Source organism: Tenrec ecaudatus, chromosome 2, assembly GCF_050624435.1.
Source record: "Tenrec ecaudatus isolate mTenEca1 chromosome 2, mTenEca1.hap1, whole genome shotgun sequence".
Lineage (NCBI taxonomy): Eukaryota > Metazoa > Chordata > Mammalia > Afrosoricida > Tenrecidae > Tenrec > Tenrec ecaudatus.
The window spans coordinates 141,284,195-141,294,583 of record NC_134531.1 but is presented as its reverse complement, the minus strand read 5'-3'; the positions used below and the strand labels follow the sequence as shown (position 1 = coordinate 141,294,583).

Below are 10,389 nucleotides of genomic sequence, written 5' to 3'. Positions count from 1 at the left end.
GCTGTCCTTTGAAAGCACGTGGAGCGCCATCTGCAGTGAAGCGCCCTCAGACTCCTGCTTCACCACCCCTGGTTCACATGTGATGCCCGTATTGTTTTCTCTGCCCAGGTCTCTTGGGGTCGTGCAAGCCAACAACAGCAGGAGCATGTGAGCTGTCCCGGAAGCTCAGTCTAGCTGCTCTGGAGCACAACGGACCGCTGACAGGATGACTGGCTCCCAGGCTTCATGCAGCACATTTCACTGTACCGTTGTTTCAGCCAAGCTGTTCGAACGGAAACACTTCAGAGCTCAAGGGCAAAACATAGAAAAAGTGGTTTTTTTTTCTCACCAATTTCTCACTAATAGAAAAGATGACTATTCCACCAATGCAGATGCCCCATTCTTCTTTATATAATCCAGCTTCTCTGGATGATTTGCTCAACATTCAGAATGAATAATTATGTTAAGAAGACACAACCCTGATGCACAACTTTCCTGACCTTAAGTTGTGCGGCCTCCCTTGTTAGATTTGAACCTCTTGATCCATGAGCAAGTTCCGAATTAGCACCATGAAGTATTCAGAAATTCTCATTCATAGCACAACTACCATAGTTGGTTATGATACACACAATCAAAGGCCGTATCTTCCCTTCTATTGTGATATGCAGATGATGCAACTTTGGTTGCCCAAAGCTAGGAGGCCTTAAATCACTTGCTTATGAAAACCAGAGATGGCAGTATTCAGTATGGATTAAGACTCAGTGTCAAGCAAACCCAAATGCTCACAACGGAGCCAATAGGTAGCATCGTGATCAACCAAGAAAAGATTGAGCTTGTCGGTGCGTTCCTTTAGATGGGGCCCACAACGGATGCTGATGGAGCCACGATCAAGAAGGCAAACAGCGCGTTGCAGTGGTTAAATCTGCTGCCCAAGATCTCGCCAAGGTGTTGGAGAGCAGGGGTGCCGCGTAGAGGCCTGAGATGCACCCATCTAGGGCAAGCGTGGTGTTTTTCTCACCTCAAACGCATGTGTAAGTTGGACAATGAACAAGGAAGGCCGCAGGAGAATCGATGTGTGTTGAAGAGGAACGTGGAAAGTACCGTGGCCTGTCCTAAGAACACACAGGTCTCTCTTGAAAGAAGTGTAGCCAGAATGCTCCTGCGAAGCCAGAATGGCAAGGCGTTTTCTCATGCGCTTTGGGAGAGACCTATCCTTGGCAGTAAGGGGGAGGGTCAGCTGAAGAGGAAGATTGTCAAGGAGATGTTTTGGCACAGTGGCTGCAGCTATGGGCTCGAATATCACAGCTGTGAGGATGGCATAGCACCAGGTAAGGCTTCATTCTGCTGGGCACTGAGTCAGAACCGACTTGGTAGCACCGAGGTAACAATGGTCTAACAATTTACATAACAGCCGCAAAGTGAGTATCGGTGTATGCTTTCCTTCAAAAGTGGGAACTCAAGCACCCAGGCTCCATCCATTGTGCTGCTCCACAACGGTATCATGTGTATTCCAGGTATCGACAATGGGCCATTATGTGGCACAGAGTCTTGAAGCATCTGTCAGATCAAAACACGCCAAATACACCTTCAAAATTGGCAATGATCCATTCCGCTTCTTTCGTGCAATGGCCTAACACAAACCAGCTCAAGACTAGTTTCATGTAGAAAATAGCGCTTGGGGAAGGAAAGAAAACGTTTGGAGCAGGTCCCGATAGAAACGGTCTACTCTCCTCAGCTCTGTGAGTGAAGCTAGGTTCTGAGTAAGCTTCCAGACTCTTGCAGTAGGAGGCGCTTCAGAAAGGCCCTCCAGGTGCCATCTTCTTCCCGGAGTCCTCATGGCTTTGGCGCTCTCGTCCACCGAGCTTCTCTCTGCCAGGCACCGGTTTGGGCTCGGAGGAGTTTCCCATTCACAGCCCCACTGGATGGAGGTGCAAACGGCACCGGAGAGGCCAGATGGCTTGCCCACGGTCACACCACTGACTGTTCAGTGGCAGCGCTGGGACTTGACCCCAGACAGCCTGGCTCCAGACCCACCCTCGTTTCTTTCAAGACGCGACCCGGCCTTTCTTGGAGATCAAAACAAAGCAGAACTAAACCAGAACCCGCGAAGGCGACGGCCGTGGCTTCAGACGCGTCACCCCCTTTCATGCGGCCCGCAGCAAATGGTAAATATTAGCGTGCTGGAGCCATCTCTGCTCTTTGATGGTCCTCTGTGCCCCGGGTTACCAATGACAGTAATTTGAGGCTCCACTTCCCATTTCCTGCATCAGTGACGAGTACACACAGGCAGCAGAACGGCCAAAACCAGCTGCCTTTTCTGGCAGGAGGCAGCAATTCCATCCGGTGGGCTGCACGGAGCCTTTCCATTAAGCCGCTCTGGCTGAGCAGGGGCAGTTCACTGCGGCTGCGCGCGGCGTGGCGGGATGACGCCTTATGCAGCCCAGTGTGTGTGTCTCGCTCCACTCCATCTCCAGTGGCCATGTGCTAAGCTTGCAATTGGCCAGGGTATTTACACCCCCACACATCACGAGGGAGCATCGTATTGCCATCTTAGGCTGCTAGCTGCAAGGTCAGTAGTTTGAAACCACCAGCCACCCCGTGGGAGAGAATTGGGCTTTCTCCAAACTACAGTCTCAGAAGCAAACAGGGGCACTTCTACCCTGCACCAGTGTCACGATGAGTCAGATTTGACTCGATGGCGGGGAGTTTGAGTTTGTTTTTTGTTTTATCCAGTAACGACTCCATCTCAGTCATTTCGAATCCACAGATCCAGTCGTTAATGTCCTTGGGGAATGCGTGTGATGTGTGTGGACGGGACGGAGGGAGTAGGGGGAGGGGACTGAGGCACCGCTGAGAAATGATGGGAAATTGCAATAGCTACCAAGCAGTTACCATGTTCCAGAGAGTGCTTCAAGCTCGTGTGTGTGTGTGTGTGTGTGTGTGTGTGTGTGTGTGTGTGTGTGTGTAGCTCTGCTGGCACAATGGTGGGATGTCGCTACTACTGGGAAGGTAGGTGGTGGAAACTCACCGGTGGCTCAAGAGGAAGAAAGTCCTGGTAATCTCTTCCCAGGAAGATTTTGGCCGCTCTGCTGGCACAATGGTGGGATGTTGCTACTACTGGGAAGGTAGGTGGTGGAAACTCACCGGTGGCTCAAGAGGAAGAAAGTCCTGGTAACCTCTTCCCAGGAAGATTTTGGCCTAGGAAACCCCTTTGGGAAGTTATCCTCTGCCAGATGGAGTTGCTATGAGTTAGAACCTCCTCAGCATCATAGGAGAGTATGTTCTGTAGACCACATGTAGCGTTATATTACATATACTGCATACAGAGAGGGCTGAGTGGGGTTGGAGGCACTGGCCTGAGAGCCAGAGGCTCCCCACTTGGAAGCAGAGGAGTTTCCAGACTCAGCAGATACAGCCAGAGATGGAGGGCAGCTGGAAAGTGATGTGGGCCCAGGGCCTGGGCAACCCAAGAAGGTGCTAGGAGCCTTTTTTTTTTATTGGTATGAAAAGAGTGGTTGGTTGAGATTTTACTACCAAATTCAGTATGCGAGGCAATATCTGTTTTGTATTATTTTCGTGTCAAAATGGAGTGCTCCGTATTTTATAGCCTGAACACCACCTCTGCAGGGAGGCCGTCGTGGGATCTCAACGCAGACATGATTGGATGAAATGGCATCTTACACCATTTAGCAAGTGACCCCTGCTAGAAGGAAAGGCCCGTGCTCTGCGCAGCTGCTGCAGGGCCAGCCCAGCTCTCAAAAGTGGTGCCAGTCCCCCTGCTTGCCCGATCCCCATCACACTAAGAGTCCCACTTGGATGACTGGCTCTCATTCCTCTGTGTGTTGTGGTATCCCATTGGAAGTCATTACCATTCTGGAGACACCGAGGGTCTTCCCAACCAGCCCAGCTGATGGACTCACGCTAACATCCCTTTCATTCCCCTGACCCAGAATCACCAGCCCAGAAAGAGTTGTTGTACAAACTCTAATCCGGCAGCAGTTCTACACCAAGGCCATCCTGAACCCTCCATTCCCTGGGGGCCCGACCGAGGAGACTTGCTGAGTGCTGAGAAGCCTTAGCTATGGAAGGACGGCAGAGGTAAGTGACCAAAGTGAAAGAAGGTGGGAGAGTGAAGCAGTAGACCACGAAAGATGACACTGAGACGTCAGCAGGGTCCGGCCCTCATCACATCTATGCCAGCTCGTGGTGACCATGCATGTCAACATAGAACGTTGCCCCAGGGGAGTTTCAATAGCTATTTTTTCAAAAGTCAGACTTCAAGGTCTTTCTCCTAAGACACAGCTAGCCTCGAACTGCAGACCTTTTGGTTAGTACCTGAACACTTATTTGCCCCATGTTGGAACTTCCTGCCAACCCTCATAGAGCCTACTTTGGGGGCTGCACAGCTGGTTATGCAGATGGGGTCAGGTCTGCAGACCTGCTACTCACCCTTCCTGATAGTCTATGGGCCACAGGTCCTGAGTCTCCAAATACAGGATACCAGAAGGGACTAAAGACGTGTGGAGCTTCCCAGGACAGACTTCCCACATTAGCCCCACCCTACTGCTCTACAGCCACAATGGGATCCTACCTCCAACCCTGTAGAGGGCCCCGGCCTGAAAGCCCTGCGCTGTGTACACCCCACACCTCCTCCACTCTTCACTTTTGGTGTGCTTTCCTCTACCTGATCTACACATCCGTTGTTAGAATCCATCACATTCTCCCAGGAAGCTTTTCCAGGCCATTCCCAACAAGAAGGGGCTTCTCCCACCACGGCTCCACAGTGACCCTTAGTCCTCGTCACCTAGACTTGGATGGAGGAGGACACAGGTTCACACATCTGTGGCTTGATGGAAGGGACACTGCCTCTTCTACATCTCGTCCTCCCCAGGACTCCTCTCCTTTCAAGCTGCATCTTGAGCAGCACCTTCTGGATATTCAGGAAGCTCTAGCTGCCCTGTCTCCAGTGCTCCAACCACGTCTGCACTAGGCTTAGGTCACGGGCTGTCCGTGTGCTTGCCTGTCTCTTCATAGCGTGCAGCTTCACTGTGACAACAGTGCATTGTTGATGACGGGTCCATCATGTGCTAGGCTCTGTGCTCAGTGCAGTTTATGCTCCCGTCATTCCTTCCTTTGGGGTCGTACTAGTTTTTTACACATTTATTTATTTTAAAATCATCTTATTGGGGCTCTTTCAGCTCTTCTGACATCCCATATGGGGTGGGACTATTTTAAGTCCAACTTATGGTCAGGGAAATTGGGGCGAGGGAAACTTATGCATGTTGCCCAAGCACAAAGTGATGAGCCAGTATTCCAGTCAACATTTGTCTGAGTACCAAGATGCTGCTCTCGATATTCTGCAACCGTTGTCCCCTCTGCAGGGGGAGAAGGCCTGAGTCACCATGGCAGTTGCACCATCTGGTGGAGTCTTGCTTGTCAATCAGGTCACAGCTGGAGGCACCAAAGAGATAGCTCACTGGAGGCCAGATACATACAGATTCTCTCTGTTTTTATTCCCAATGTCAAGACACATGGAGCTAAGCTAGAGCCCTGGAGCTGGAGGAGCCACGTGGAGATCCACGCCAGCACTGAGATGTTTCCATTGCCACTGTATCCACAAGACTTTCCATCCACTAGTCTGTGATTTTCCTGCATTTGGCACCATTGCATATGTTTTTGTGAGTCTGAAGAGGAATTTATAGATTGGTATCGGACATATGGGTGGGCTTATATTGGACTTATGAACTTGATCTAAACTGGGCTGGGATGTTTTCCCAATATACAATTGCTCTTGTATATGAAGCTGTTTCATATACACATGGGAGTCTCTCTGGATCTGCTTCTCTAGTTTACCCAGACTTACACAATCACCTTGTATCCCTAATACCCAGCCAAAGACACTGGAGGCCTACGAGGCTCCCTCTTGACTGTCCAGCTCAGAACCTGCTCCAGCCCAGGGGAATAACCAGTAGAAAGACCTTATTTACCCAGGTGCCAGGTGTAACAGGGAGGGAGAGGTTGGGCACCTTCTCACAGACAGAAGACTGTCTGTCTTTACAAAGAAAGGGCTGGTTTGGTAACCAGATGGACAACAGGGGGAAATGGCCAAGTTCAAAGAAAGCCATTTCAGGGCCAGAGACTGGGTAGAACAAAGGCTGGGGCTGCTGCCTCACCCACTGTCTGCGTTTTAGCCTGGCCCGCCCACGCTGAGAACAGCCTCTCCCACCCCACCAGATCCGCTGAAGTGTGTGTGGGGGGGCCATGGAGACCAGTTCCCTGGGAGGGCCGCCAGCCCCAGAAGCCCTGGGAAGGCCTAGTTCTCTGTGTCCAGGTAGGATGGCAGTCCCCACATCGCATACAGACCTTCTGAGTCAAAAAGCTCTGGGTCTCAGAAAAGCTAAGTAACCTGCTCAAACTCATATAGTTTATGGAAGTCGGAGCCTAAAATCAAACTGCTAAGATCATCTCAGCCAATGTTCCATCTGAACAGTTCTGTCTTATTAGCATCTCTGAGCACGGCTGCTCATGTAGGGAGGCACTCAGTAACATTAGTGTCCCATCTGGCACATCACCACTGTCACCGCCATCATCAACGTTTTATGTATAACCAGTAGCAGCGAGTAGATTCTGATCCATCACTATGACGACCTATGAGTCTCAGACATGCTCCAGAGGATGAAAAATCCAGTGGCCGACTTTTCAGAAGAAAGAAACTCACGGCTTTCTTCAGGGGTCTGCTGGGGGGGAGGGATGAGGGAGACTCCAACCTCTGAATCGTCCTTCCGGGCCTCAGAGCACAGGCCGGCAGGGAGAAGGGAGGCATGTCAACAGGAAAGCACTTCAGAGTGTGTCCAGGATGAGTCAGGGCTCAGGAGACACTGACCCATTCCGCCTAGTCTCAAGCCATCTTCACTCAGTCAATCAAGAGAGTGTCTTGCACTCCCCTGCCCAGCTTTAGTATCCCAGCCATGCCGCCTACATCAGAGGCAGCCGCGGAAGTCCTCCCACCCCCTGCACCCCAGAAGCAGTCAAGAGCACTGCTGTGTTGCAGTCATCCACCCAGACCACCCACTGCAGCTTGGCTAGCAGCAGGGAAGGGCCTAGGTATTTGGAAGCTGCCGGAAGAGTCAGTTTGGAACAGAAACTGTGCAATCAGCCAGTACCGCCCTGAATCCTGACGCTCCCATTCATAAGCTGTATGGCGCTGCCATGTTCTTGAATCTCACCTGGTGGGTTAAGCGTTGAGCCGCTAACAGAAAGGTCAGTGGTGCCAACCCACCAGCCTCTCCGTGGGAGAAAGAGGAGGCAGTCTGCTTCTGTAGAGATGTACTGCTTCCGAAACCCCATGGAGAGATTCTACTCGGTCCTACGGGGTGGCCGGGAGATGGAATCAAATCGATGGCAATGAGCTTGGTTTTAGGGAAGGGGTCCCTCGGCTTCTTTTATAAAATTCCTTTATCAAAAAAATAGCATTTTTACAAAAATAACAATATCCATCTCAGAGAGTTACCAGAAATTAAGTGAGATAATGTACGTAAAAAATGTAAAGCTCTTTAACATATTACCTGGAGCACGGTACATAACTTTAAAAAGCAAAGCAACAAATTTTAAAACTAAATAAGCCGGCAAGTTAGTGATCCAATCTGATCCTTACACGTGCCCCTAAAGCGACTACAAGTACCACTGGCCTGAAAGCCAAAGGTCCCGAGTCTGTGAATGTAGCCAAGCGACCACCCATGCCTGGGCCTCCGTTTGCTTCACAACGGGAGCGTTGCCGCCCTCGGACTGTGTACTCCACGAAGGCCCTCGGTGCTGATGCGCGGGGGCGGTCTCTGGAAGGCCGGCAGTCTGGAGCAAGGAGAAGCACAGGCGGGTTGTCTCCCTGGACAGCGAAGCCAGGCTGTTGGCTTCAGGGAGGCAGACCTAAGCTTGAGGGCACCGGCATCCTGCAGAAGCTGAACTGGTTAAGAAAACAGCCTTGCTCCTTGCTTTCCAACAGATTTGCTACCGATTGGGGCACCCAGAGAGTTTGTTCCACAGAAAACCCCCAAAGGAAAAAGGTCTTGGAGCATTCCTCACCGTCTACCAGCTGCAGGTGCCTTTCCTCCCTGAGCCTCTGAGCAGAAGAGCACGCACACCCATCACAGAGCCGCTACCAGCTTCGTATCTTCAAGCCGGGTTCAGAACAAGATGTGACGGCCTGGACGCTGGTCGACACAGGTGTCTGCTGCCCCTTGGCTTGGAAGTCTTTGCTAGAGCACGGGGCTGCTGTCAACCCCAAGTCCTGTGTCTGGCACGGTTTAAAGACGACTGGAAGGGGCTCAGTGTTCTGCTTATGTTTTCCCCAGATCTGGGGGCTGGCACCCCCAGAGAACGGGTGCTCCCGGCAGTGTTGAGAGACACCCAAAGGAGACAACCAGAGCTGACCTTCACTCATAGACGAAGTGCCCTCTAGACCAGATGCTGGGTTGAGTGGTGAGGACGCAGTGGGAGCCCACTGTCTGCCAGAGACAGACGCTGAGCAAGTCATAGTGGGTTCGGGTGCCCCAGGAAGATGATCAAGTGCTGAGACCTGATGACCCCCCTCACCATTACCTGGAAGAAATCTTTAAACCTTGACCCCAAACTATCCCCTAAAGTCATCTTTAACCAAATAATAGTTTCACCTTAATTAGCAGGGAATGTCTGTATCAAGCATTGTGCTCCTTGACAAACTCATGGCCAGCGAACTCCTACTCACAGTGACCCTACAGGATAGAGCAGGACTGCCCCCCCCCCATGGGTTTCTTTTTCTTTTTTTAACAACTCCAAATCAGCGTTATTTTATACAAAAAGGGCGTATTTAGCAAAAGACACACTGAGAAAAGAGTCACTGTGGCCCAGGGGGACAAGGCAGGGAGGGGACCAGCCTTCCAGGCGCCTGCTGGGGACAAGGGGTTGGAAAGGAAGTAGTCCTCGGTGCTGGCTAGGTGCTGAGGGGGGAGGGGGCACGGGAAGGTGAAGGCTCCCGGTGGATCAGCACTGATGGCAGGTCATGGGGAGGGGGGATTCACAGTGACCTGGCGGCTGACACTTGGAGGGCCCTTGACCAGTGCTGCAGGCTGGAGTGAGCTGGTTCCTGAAGGGTGCCCACCCAGGGACACAGGGCTGGAAGTGCGACTCTGGGTGGAGGACGGGGAGAGGTCAGTGCTCTGCGGTGGCCTGCAAGGTCCAGGCGAGGAGGCGAGGGCGCTTTCGTTAGGTTCTGGCATTGCGCTCTGTCTCGGCCAGGCACTCTCTGACCAGGGCCCGGGCGTGGATGATGCCTCTCTTCAGGCGCTCCATAGCACTCTTGCTTCCGGCATAGGTGGGCCGGATCTCCTTGCCCATTTCCTCTGTGACAGACAGCAGGTCCGTGTAGGTGCTCTGGGAGCCCTGAGTGCCGGGCGGCTTCATGGCCTGCACATAACCCATGGAGGGCGGTCCAAAGTCGTTAAACAGTGGCCTGAAAGGGGCAGCGGCTCCCGGCCTGGAGCCGGACGGTGAGGAGACGCTTCCGGCTTTAGGGACCGGGGTGCCAGGCCCAGGGGTACTGGAGCCTGGGGGGTGCTGCTCGGGGCGGGGGCGATGGGCTTGTAGGACATCCCCGACTCCTGGGTGTGGGCCGACGCCGCCGGCCGCTGCTCCGAGGTTGGCTGCTGGCCGCTGAGCCGCGCGCTCCCCCATGGGTTTCTGACACAGGAGTAGAAAGACTTATCTTTCTTCCAAGAAGCGGTTTGGTGGTTTCAAACTGCTGACCCAGTGGTTAGCAGTCCAGCATGTCAGCACTCACCATTGACAGTGCCAATTCGAAAGGATGGGCGAGGAACTTAAGGACAGGCTTCTATTCAAGATGATGAAATAATTTAGAAAGGTTGTGGAGAAAATAGCACAACTTGAAGAATATAATCATTGACACTGCATTAATGTGTAGAAATGGAGGCGGCATACACTGTTGTGTGGATGGCATGTTTTTTGGTTTGTTTTTCCACAAAGAAGAAGAGGAGGAGGAAGGCAAGAGTGATTGGGGAGAGGAAAGCAGGGCATGTGGGAGGTGGCAGAGTCGGGGAAGGCTTCCAGAGGGAATCCACCTTTCTGCTGAGAAGTCATCCAGGCAGAGATGGGTGGTGGGGGAGAACTGTAGGCAGATAGAATGGCATGGGGTGGGGTGGGGGACCAGAGAAACAGAGCCTTGAAGGTGAAAACGAGTGGGGTATATGCACCCTTTAGCCTTGGCATCTGCATCCTCCAGGGGTGCGAAAAGGCCCCTTCACCCCATTTGTCTGAGCACAGAGGGAGGCTCCCACAAACCATTTGTGAGCTCCGTGGAGAGACAGGCTGAGGCATCTGCTGTGCCTTTGGGGGAATTCTTCTGCAGCAGGTAGTGCCTGG

At 52.3% G+C, this 10,389-nt stretch overlaps 1 pseudogene; it reads right to left on the bottom strand.

The window, feature by feature from the left end:
* Positions 1-9,157: 9,157 nt before the first annotated feature.
* On the bottom strand, positions 9,158-9,602 carry LOC142441005 (cyclin-dependent kinase 2-associated protein 2 pseudogene; annotated as a pseudogene).
* Positions 9,603-10,389: the final 787 nt, after the last annotated feature.